Raw genomic sequence first — 11599 nt, 5'->3', positions numbered from 1 at the left:
AACACCTAAATAAAAATTAGCCACTTCTTAACATTATGTAATATTTTAGGGTATTTAAAAATCCAACTTCCTCTATTAAGTCCCTTAAAAGAAAGCCCAAGTACTTTCTTTTTATCATAGCATCAGATTCTGAACCATGTGCATCCACTTCTGTAGAGATGCCAGGATGTCTATAAATTAGGCCCCATATCTCCATATATTTAGTTGTCAGCAAGCTGAAATAAAATTTTATATGGATGCACCATCAGGTCAGCTTCAGAATACTTTAGGACAAGAATTGATTTTTCCCTCTCTGTGACAGAGATCTGGGTAAATGAGTCTTACGGTTGTAAATGCTTTTTCTCTGGATTTGTAATGGGCCTGGCTGTGACTGGTTTCTGCCTATTAGAGCTAGTTTGGAAACTGCACTCCTTTTCCTGTTGGGGAAGATCAGCAGCCTGTGATGCTATCCGGTAAAGAATGGGACAATTTCTTTTGTTATCTCTCTTTTGGTCCAAGCTTGTCGCAAAGCCGCTTGGATCCTAGCTCATTCATTTGTTCAGTATCTGTATATGGAGCACCTATATTAGAGTGTGTTGATTTTATAAGCCCCAGGGCTTACCAGGAAAATTCTTCTTAGTCCTTCTGATTATCTTAAATGAAGGGCTGGTCCAGCATTGAAGACATTCTAGCAGCGAAATTATTGCACAATCGGTTCTTGCCCTTTTATAGGGTGGTGGAAATATGTGAACTAACAGGGTAGCAGTGGAGCATCTGAAGCAGTGTCTTCCCAGAGTTTACATTCTAGTGAGCGAATTAGGTAGTATGTACAAATAAATAAGACAATTGCAGATTATCCCAAATGCTATAGAGGAAATGGAGTGATATGCTGGAGATTTATTGGAGGTGGTATGTTTTTGGTAGGATAAACAGGTTTCTGAGATGATATTTAAGCTCAGATTTGCATAATGAGGGAAAGCAACCATGGGCCTTCCAGGCTGTTGCAGGCATAGGGAAGTCAAGTGCAGAGAACTGGAGGTGAGAGCACGTTTGGCATGTTTGAAAACCCCAAAAGGAACCGGAATGGCCTGTGGCTGGACTGCAGCACCTTGAGAGGAGAACAGTGTAGGTGTTGGTACAAAGCTAGGTGAACAAGAGTTCAGAATTATTCTCAGTTCCATAATTACAGTAGTACAAGAAGAAAATAAGTGGAGGCCCAGATAATCTCCATAGAAACCACTAGAGAGCCCTGAACTGCTTCTGACACCAGATTGGGACATTCCTTGGGGTATCCTGGGGGTTAGAAGGTCCTGGACCCCGCTCCACAAAATCTAGGTGGGTGACCTCCCAGCTCAGAGAGCTGGCAGGCAGCCACTGCTGGAATGGGTGAACATGGAGGTGCATACCTGTGCACAGGATTGTTAATATCGCCTCATTGGCACGTAAGGCACGTAAGGGGCAAGAATGCAGGAGGTGAGCGGCAAAGACAGGTAACTTGGCCTGTTAAAGATGAGCACAGATGCCAGGCTGCATGATGTGGAGTCAGAACCAACTGTTAGCTGGCTTACGGTGGACCGCTTTTCATTTATTAACTTAAACTGCCCTGAGCTAGGTGTCTACCGTGTAGTAGACACAGACAGTTTATAGACTTACTCCTTGAAGTTCTGAGGCCCTGGCTAGATGCCAGCTCTTACAAAGGGAAACTCCACACTAGGGGGGTGGGTGGGGAGGCGGTAGTAATGGAGTCACCCTTCCTATCTTGGGGAAGTTCTTGGTAAACACCCAAGGTCCAAGCTGTCAAGCTGCCAAGAGTGTAAAGCTTTTTGATTTGAAAACTGACTTGGACTGAGGTCGTATTTCTGTAAAAGATCTTATCGGAGGATGGGCGCAGGTCCTGAGTTTGAAGTCCAGGCTGTGGAAGACTTAACAAGCACTCCTGGTTTAGGGTTTGTTTATGATTGAGAGCTATATTAATCCAAATTCACATCTTTTTTTCTCAGCTGAAAATATCTTATTGTTAAAGATGAATACAGGAAGTAACAAATGCATATCCCTCAAAAATTGTGCTGAGTGAGAAGGCACAAGGTTCTCTGTCAAAGGGTCATAAAGTCCTACCCCGCTCTGTACGACTATTAATGTATTTATTTTTCTAACACATTAAAGAAAAATCTCCTGAGGTGCTCTTAATTTTGAGAAGTTCAAAATACCTTATATTCTTTTTTTTGTGAAGTATTCTTAATGAGATTATAAGCTGCCTCAATTCCTTTTTGAAACCAGCCATGATATAAACAAAGTTTTTGCGTATGAAAAGCTAGGACCAAGCAGCCTGAATGAAAACCCAAGGCTCTAGAGAGGGAGGTTTTGCCAAAGGTGCCACAGCAGAAATACAGTGAGAGAAACCGAACTTCTCATTCAGCTCTTCCAGTTGAAAGGAGCTGCAAAACACCAACCGTTCACTCCAGCTCAGTCACCTCTTTCTCTCTTTTCGTAGTGAATTCAGGGGTTAATTTGAGTTGACAGTGACTTGCCCAGACGTCAGCTCTGAAAACATCGCATCTCATCATGTTGGGTATTGGCCTGATGTGTATTGGCATGAAGATAGTGAGCCACCTTGGATGTCTCCTGCCTCCCCTATCTCACTCAGAGGGAGGCCCTCCAGATAAGCACCTCTTTGTCTTATGAAGTACTCTGTTGCAAGTTTGCTCTTTTCCAAAAAATTATGTTTAGCTTGTTAATCATTTAAAAGTCACCTTTATAGGCCGAGCGTGGTGGCTCACGCCTGTAATCCCAGCACTTTGGGCAGCTGAGGTGGGCGGATCATGAGGTCAGGAGTTCGAGACCAGCCTGGCCAACATGATGAAACCCCATCTCTACTAAAAATACAAAAAAATTAGCCGGGCATGTTGGCGTGCGCCTGTAATCCCAGCTACTTAGGAGGCTGAGGCAAGAGAATCGCTTGAACCCGGGAGGTGGAGGTTGCAGTTGGCCGAGATCATGCCTCTGCACTCTGCCTTGGGTAACAAAGCAAGACTCTGTTTCAAAAAAAAAAAAAAAAAGTCACTTTTATTATAATTGAATATTCATTGAACATACATCCTATCGGAGGCCCAAGACAAAGCAGAGGAAGTCTCTTCTTTGACCTTAAAACTTGCATGATTAAGCTGTCATATCTACATGTGTCATTTCCTCCATTATTCTTCCATTATTAATTATCCTAATAATTAATAATAAACATAATTATCCTAATATTATCAATTGTTATCACCTATATTTTATAGTTTTCAGATAGCTTAAGGGATATGTTCATAAACTATCTTGTTTGAACATTGTAACCCTGTGTGAGAGACATAGCAGATTTCATTATGAATATTGTTATCACCATCGTCAGTATCATCATTTAGAGTTGAGGAAATGGGTTCAGGGATGTTGAGGCACTTAAGATCATACCTTAATGGATCACTGAGCTAGGATTAGAACCCAGAAAGTATTATAGGACCTTCCCCAGACAGTGTGTTCCATAGCCTCCCAAGAATGTTGGCACCAGCTGTGGGCATCCTCTGAGCTATCTTCTTGCACAGGGATCAGTACCCTGCTTGTATTCAGCACCTTGGACACCTGCTTTGGAGAGAATGGAGCCTTGCCTGCTGAGAGCCAGGCAGAAGGCAGGCCTGGAAGGGGGAGTTGGTCTTCTCTTTTGGTGACTGTTATCTCTTGGCTTTGTTGTTGTCTTGGCTGCCCTTGGATGTACTTGTGGTTTTGAAAGGTGGCCAAAGCCAGAAGCCAGGGAGCTCTTAAACCTGCTGCTTGATGTCACAGAAGGAGCCTTTGTTCTGCAAGCAGACCCAGGTTTCTCTGAGAGGTCTGCAGATAGGATTTCCTCTTGACATTCGCATCGTTCAGCTGATATCCCCTTGATTCATTTATCTTCAAGGATGAATTAGTATTATTATTTACTTTTATATTTTTCCATAAGTTATTGGGGTACAGGTGGTATTTGGTTACATGAGTAAGTTCTTCAGTGGTGATTTGGGAGATTTTGGTTCATCCGTCATCCAAGCAGTATACACTGCACCCTATTTGTAGTCTTTTATCCCTCGCTGCCTCCCACTCTTCCCCCCAAGTCCCCAAAGTCTATTGTATCATTCTTATGCCTTTGCATCTCATAGCTTAGCTCCCACATATCAGTGAGAACATACGATGTTTGGTTTTCCATTCCTGAGTCACTTCACTTAGAATAATAGTCTCCAATCTCATTCAGGTCACTGTAAATGCTGTCAATTCATTCTCAAGGATGAATTTGTATTCAAATCTGGAACCTTCCTTGGACTGAGAGGAGACTGGTTCCTGTTGTCGGGATGTCTGTGTTGCTAGGATAGCTGAGGGATCAGTGCTTGGAGACCATTCAGGTCTTTTTCTTGCTTGTGGGTACGTGGAGGCACACATTCCTCGGAACAGCTGTGAGTGCCTAATTCCTTCTGCCTCTTGTGCTGTGGGAGCATGTGGTGGGACAATGTGGTGTTTCATTAGTTTGCATGAGTGGAACTGACTGACTCGTCACAAGTGTTTTAACTGACAGTGGCCAGAAAGTCTGCAGAATTATCCCTAGTTAAAATGAGTGGTACATTTTCCCAGGCAGTAACTAACCTACCCTGTCACAGTGTCAGATCTTCAATGTTGAAACAAAGATGTAAGGTCCAGGATCTATGCAGCTTTTTCATCTAAAACACTGATTTAAAGCCCTAACTCTGGACTGTCAATGCCCTCATCTGAAAAATGGTTTTAGTTATTCTTCTTCAGTACCACTGATTTCTGTAACCACTGCCTTCTCCTTAACAAAGCAAGATGTTCCCTCAGACACTCAAATACACCAGCCTTTAGCTCAGGGTTAATCAGAAGGATGTATGATGTGAAGGTCCACATGCAAACATCTGCAATTTATTTATACCCAGCATGTCTGCTGTCTGCAAATTGGAAGCTTTTTGTGTACTTTTTGGAGAAAAAAATTGGATTTGGAGTTTAAAAAAAATACTGGGCCGGGCACGATGGCTCCTGCCTGTATTCCCAGCACTTTGGGAGGCCGAGGCAGATGAATCACCTGAGGTCAGGAGTTTGAGACCAGCCTGGCCAACATGGTGAAACCCTGTCTCTACTAACAATACAAAAATTAGTTGGGCGTAATGGCACATGCCTGTAATCCCAGCTACTGGGGAGGCTGAGGCAGGAGAATCACTTGAACTCGGGAGGCGGAGATTGCAGTGAGTCGAGATCACATCACTGCTCTCCAACCTGAATGACGAGAGTGGAACTCCGTCTAAAAAAAAAAAAAAAAACTTTTACTAGATTAATAGATTCTATTTAATAGACGGTATACTTACTGAGTGAGCATAGTGACAATGGCTTTTTAACAGCCCAAGTTCAAGAATGTTTCTGGAAAGTAAGAGTCCATGGGTTGAATTGATGTTTTTATAAATTTAAAGTTGAGTTTTACTAACATTTTGAAATACCCCTTGGTGTTTGAATGCAGCTGTTGTGAATAGTTTAGTGAATTCCAAGGAATGGTGAATGTCCTGGCCCCTGGTGGCCCCTGGTGTGCTGAGGTCAGGAGCAGCTGGGTCAGAGGTGAGCTCAGCCCCTGCATCTCGCGCTGCTCCTGGGTTGAAGAAGTACAGAGTGTGGAAAGTGCCTGCAGATCTACCAGCTGTCTGGTGGTTGTCCTAAATCCTCTATTGACAAGGATGATTTGAATCTAAATGCCAGGATCTACGCATTCTCAGCTGTTCTGGGGGAAAAAAATTTTTTTAACGGATTGCAAACCACAACCAAGAAAATGATCAGAGAATTACACAATGCAGTCCTTGTTGAGTGGAGCTGCGTAACATCTCCTCTGGACTGCCCCTTCCTCACTCCCACCCCAGGACAGACCTGTTTTAAATCATGTTTTTTTCAGGTCACCAGCATGCTATTTGGGAAAGGTCAGGTATTTTAGTCTTCTGGGTTTTTCACGTCCCTCAATATATGTTAAAACACCTTGTAAACAGAAGGTGCTATGCAGTTACAAATTATTACTCATATTCTTATCACATGTGGATTTGCGAGCCAGCCTAGCCTGGCTAGAATACACAAGCTGGAGAAGTCTTAGTTGTAAGCTAAAGGAGTAGTTGCTGTGGTTGATTGGAAGGAGACTGTCCTCAGGCGGACTGGACTAGGTGGCCAGACCTGCCTGAGCCACATGGCTGATACAACCTCAAGTCATACTTCGGAATGGTGTCACTATCCAGTCTGTCCCCAAGGGGCTAGCCGTGGGATTGGATGTAGAATTTCAAGCTCTCTTCTTAGAGGCCCCAAAGACAAGCATATAGGGCCTTGCTTGAAGGATTGTGCTGTTTTTTTATGAGTTAGAGAGGTCTGAGAAACCTTCCCTAGTTGCCCCAGCTTTTATGCAGTGTGGTCTGTCTGTAGTTCCAGTTTGCCTGTGAATATAATCGCTAAATATAAAATAACTCCTTTTATGAAGAGGAGAAAAAACACAGGACAGATAATCCAGAGGTTTCAGTTCAGATCCTTGTTTTTGCCACTTATTAGATGTGTGAACTCTATAGCAGGTTCTAAACCATAAAATGGGAGTGTAAATAACCCGTCTGAGGAGTGCTGTGTAGGTTTACTGCTCACTAAATATGAAGGCTCCACAGAACGTCAGAGCTCTGACTTTCACACTTGAGCCTGGTACACCGTACTGGGAGTCTGCTTGAGCAGGTCCCATGCCTGCTTCTAGCTCCCACCTGGTCACCAGCAGTTTCTTCTCCTGCTCAGCTCTGCTGGGACGCCTGGCTCAAAGCCACTGAGGCCTTTTCCGGGACATCTATGTAGCCATGGCTATCAAAGAAAGCCACTAGTGACCTTGACTCTGATTCCAGCAGCCTGACATGGTAGCTTTGTGACCTTGGATAAATTATTTTATCTTTCTGAGTCTCCATGTCCTCAAAGGGTGACTCTAAGGATCAGATACAATCTCATGTGAGGGTGCCTAACACAGCTCCTGGCATGGAGGACGCTCAGACTGATTGGTTTCCTTCCTTCCTTCCTTCCTCCTGGAAAGCTAGAGCTGGGAGGTGCCTAAGCCTTTGGTGTAACCTGAGATCACGTTCAATGACAGCAGCATGTGTGGGAGAAAGTTTCTCACATGTTGATGGAGTCTGGCTGGAATCCCTCTATCTGAGCCTGCCCTACAGCAATGAGTCTTGGCCAACACTCAGTTTATAGGTATAACAACCACGCAGTGCTCTAAAATATCAGCATACCATTGTACTGATACAATACACAAAACAGAGCCTGTCTTCAGTGAATGGGGCCCCCAGCCCTTGCCTGATTGTTCTTGTACTTAATATCAGTGTCTTTGCTGTTTATTCTTCCATGCATATTTATTAGCTTGTTTTATGCCAGGCATTGTGCTAGGTGCCAGATACCTAGTGAAGCACAAAATAGATGTAGCCCCTGTCCTTAGGGAGTTCTCAGTTTAGGGGCCATTCAGGCAAATGCATCATTAAGTGCATAACTACAAAATGAGGAGGTACAAGGAAGATACAACATCAGAGGACCCCAAGTTACTTAGACTGGTGGAGAGAAGGCCTCTCTGGCATGGGAATTTGAAGATTTAATATAAAAAGAGAATGTATTTCAGTAATAATTTTTATGTAACCATGTTGAAATGATAATGTTTTTGAAATAGTTAAATAAAAGATTAAAATTAACTTCACCTATTTTTTAAATTGACTACCAGAAAATTTAAAATTACCCATGTGGCTCACGTTGTGTTTTTATTGGATAGCACTGGTCTAGATTTAGGTAAGGAGTTCAGATTTTCTCTGTAGGGCAAAAGAAAATCTAACTTTAAAGGATTTTAAGCAAGGGAATGGCATGATCAGTTTTTAGAAGATTGCTTTGTCTCCTTGTAGAGAATGATTGATGGAGAAGAGCATGAGGAGGGAAGGCAGGACGTGGTTGTAAAAGTACAGGGAGCAGGTGAGGGTCTGCACTAGGGTGGTGGTAGAGGAGAGAAGTCTGTGGATTTGAGATATAGTTTGCAGGTACAGTCTGCCGTATCTGCTGAGGTTTGGATCTGGTGGGGTGAGGGAGAGGTATAGTCAAGCATGGCTCAGGCAGCTGAGTATATGGGATAGGGTATTCGCTGAGATAAAGAAGCTTGGAAGAGGACCAAGGCTTTATTTGTTTGGTTGGTTGCATTTTCTTAGGGAAGGGGGTTATGGTAGATTGCTGAGAATCAGGACTTCTGTTTGGGGCTTGCTAAGTTTGAGATGCATGCATGTCTAAGTGGAGGTGTTAAACAGACAGGCGGTTGGAATTATGAACCTGGAGCTCTGCAAAAAACCTGCCTTTCCTGACCTCTTACCTATATCTAAAAGGTATAAAGTTAGGAGTCTGCACAGAAGTGAAATTAAAGCCATAGAAATGGATGCCATCGTCAAAGGAGAGATCTAGAGCTCTGTGTATAGAGTAAAGGGAAGGAACCCTAAGAACGACCTCAAAGGAATCCCAACACAGTTCGTTCCAGGGAGTCAGAAGAGGAGGCTGAGTGCAGAGAAATGAGATAGGATATGGATAGGTCGGATCTGGATAGGGTTGGTGTTCAAAAGAAGATTTTTTTTTTTAGATGATAAACAAAATTCAATAGGAGACTATCTTGCCATTTAAACTAAAACAAAGCACATTTTATCCACAACTTAATTTTTTAAATAAAGCAGACATGTTTCCAGGGCCACCCTCCCTGGGGTCTGTGTCAGCAGCATGGTGATTGTATTCCTGTGGTTCCTTCCCAGCAGTCCTGGACATTCCCCGAGGACCCTGTAGACAGGAGGTACATGGACACTTCAGTGTCTGCCTTTGCCTGAAGGGTGATGGCTGCTTTTCCAAGGTTGAGGTGGGTGGCCACGTTGAGGATGGGTGTCTGCCCTGGAAGACAGGTTAAGGGGGTATGTTCTTTATCTGGTAGGCAGAAACCCTTCCTCTTAGAGGCTTGATGACATTATCTCAAAACCATAGCATTTTTATTCTGTCTCTGGATTAGTTAGAAAAAGACTTTACAAACACACTCTTTCAGAAGCCAGTAGGGAATGGGTGGGGGTGGGGTAGTTGGGACTAGTGGGATTGGAGGAAGGGCAGATAGATAGCAGCCAAACAAAGCATCTGCTTTTATCAAAAGTGCTGTGTTTGGGCTTAGACAGACTGAAGCCTCATGATTCACTGATGCCAGATCCTCTCTGCCTGCCAAGAGACATACTGGCCTTGATACGGTTTTTCTTGTTCTTACCCTATTCAATTTGACCGACTGCTGCCAAGTTAAAATTTCAACAGTGGCTTTTAGCTTCATGCTGTCACTAGAATTCTGCTGAGCCCAGGTTAACCCATGACTGGGTCAAGTTTTTATCAACCAGTACCACTTTGTATTAGTCTTGGATTCCTATATAGACTCACCATAGTGTAATATGCAGGATATTTAAATGATGCTGTTTTAACGTGATTAGGGAAACTGCCTGAAAAAGGAGTTGAGTTGCCATTCTTTTCATGAACACATTCATCATTGCTATGTTTTCAGATAAGATAGACACTGACTCATAGAAAAGTAGGAACTGGGCCAGGCGTGGTGGCTCATGCCTGTAATCCCAGCACTTTGGGAGGCCAAGGTAGGCAGATCTCGTGAGGTCGGGAGTTCGAGACCAGCCTGACCAATATGGAGAAACCTCATCTCTAAAAAAATACAGAATTAGCTGGGCGTGGTGGTGCATGCCTGTAATCCCAGCTACTCGAGAGGCTGAGGCAGGAGAATCGCCTGAACCAGGAGGCAGAGGTTGCAGTGAGCCGAGATCCTGCCATTGCACTCCAGCCTGGGGCAACAAGAACGAAACTCCGTCTCAAAAAAAATAAATAAATAAAGAAGAAGAAGAAGAAAAGGAAAGTAGGAACTGGCTGTTGAAATGAAAGAACCAGGCATTTTAGAAGTAATCAGGCCTTAGAATCTCTGACAGCCAGGGAGGGAAATGTGTTCTTGTCTATAGTCTACCCCGGACTGTAAGAAAAAGGATTCCAAAAGTCGAGGGGCATGATAAACACGATCCTATGGCCTCAGATTTCAAAAGAGAAACACAGTTCAGGACAATTAAAAACAGCACTGTGACCCCAGTTCCAAAGGAGGAAGAGGTATGTGGCCATCCAGGTAGCTCTTCTGTTTAAGGATGTGCATGAAAGACTGACTCCAGTCTGAACCTGCTCCTTTAAAGGATTCCCCCAGTGTGATATGAGGAGCCAGGGCCACTCTGATGTATTCATTCACAAGTATGTTGAACACTGGTGTGCCAGCTTTGTGCTAGGTGCTGGAGATTCAAAGACAGAAAGGCCAGGTCTTTGTGCATTTAAGGAGCCCTGGGAGAAAGGAATGCCCGTTTGAACCACCTCTCCTTAGCAGCACCTTTTCTGCATCTTCTTTGCAGCTGACCTAATTTCTCATCCACAGTATAGCCCTTTGTATCGCTCCACTGGTTTCATAAGCAATCCTGCCTTTCCTGACCTCTGACCTTAACATCTTTCCAGGTATCATGTTACTTTTTCTCCTTGACTTGCTGACTGCAGGTGGCACTTTCTAGATAACCCTTTCTTTTGGACCTGCCTTCTCTGTACTGCCACTTCCTCTGTGCTTTCCTGACCTTGGACCCTGAGCCAGACCCAGGAAAGGTCGGGTCATGCAACCAAGGTCCATATCAGAGGGTGGCTCTGGGCTGTAAAGAAACAGAGTGCAGAGTGAAAAGAGGATTGTGAAAAATGCAAAGGGTAACAAAAGGGCTTTCAGAAGTTATGTTTGGAACAATAAGACCAAAGAGAGGGGATTGTGAGAGAAACCAAACTGCTGAGCTTCTGTTCGGCTTGCATTTTTTTCCATTAAGAAATGACTTCTCTGATTGGAAAGGGTAGGACAAATGTGAAGCAAGAATTGCTGGCCTGGAGTAGATGAGGCCATGACAAGAGGCTCTAATGCCACCAGATAAGGTGAAGCCCCAAAGGCCAAGAAGACTGAGGGAGTGTGAGACTGAGATCATCAAATCATGTGATGTTGGAGGAATAATGGAGTAGGAAAGAACTATAGGAAGGATGCAGGTGGATACATAGTTTAATTTTTAAAAAATTATTTAGAGAAAATTAAGCTACAAAATGATAAGCTTGACAATGATCTTAGGAAATATTCTGTTATAAAGTAGATTATCAAGACAATGATTTTTGAATACTTTGTAAAGGAAGCAGTCACCATTAGTAGCTATCAGGGCTTTGCTAAAAGCCAGTCATTCCAGATTAACTTTAGTTCCTGGGGTTACTTGGTTGGAAGCGTAGAAGAATGTTAAGAAGGCATGCATGCAAATCAGTCACTGGTGCTTTCCGTGGGGTGAGGGAGATTCAGGCTAAATGATAACACAGGAAGCACGCTGGAGGCTGTGTCCCCGGTTTTCATCATTTAAAAACATCATCTAGACGATAATGTTGGCATACAGATCACATACGTGAATGATAAATCTAGGGGAATTGTTAATATTTCAGAACAACAGAAATGAGATTTTTT

At 43.4% G+C, this 11599-nt stretch overlaps 1 protein-coding gene across 2 annotated transcripts in view; it reads left to right on the top strand.

Annotated features, from left to right (window-relative positions):
* The window catches only part of BCAR3 (BCAR3 adaptor protein, NSP family member), a 143839-nt gene that overhangs the window by 30557 nt on the left and 101683 nt on the right, over positions 1-11599 (top strand). The window lies entirely within an intron of this gene.

This window comes from Papio anubis, chromosome 1 (genome assembly GCF_008728515.1).
Source record: "Papio anubis isolate 15944 chromosome 1, Panubis1.0, whole genome shotgun sequence".
Classification (NCBI taxonomy): domain Eukaryota; kingdom Metazoa; phylum Chordata; class Mammalia; order Primates; family Cercopithecidae; genus Papio; species Papio anubis.
Note: the sequence above shows the minus strand (reverse complement) of the source record. Positions and strands in the feature narration are given on the sequence as shown.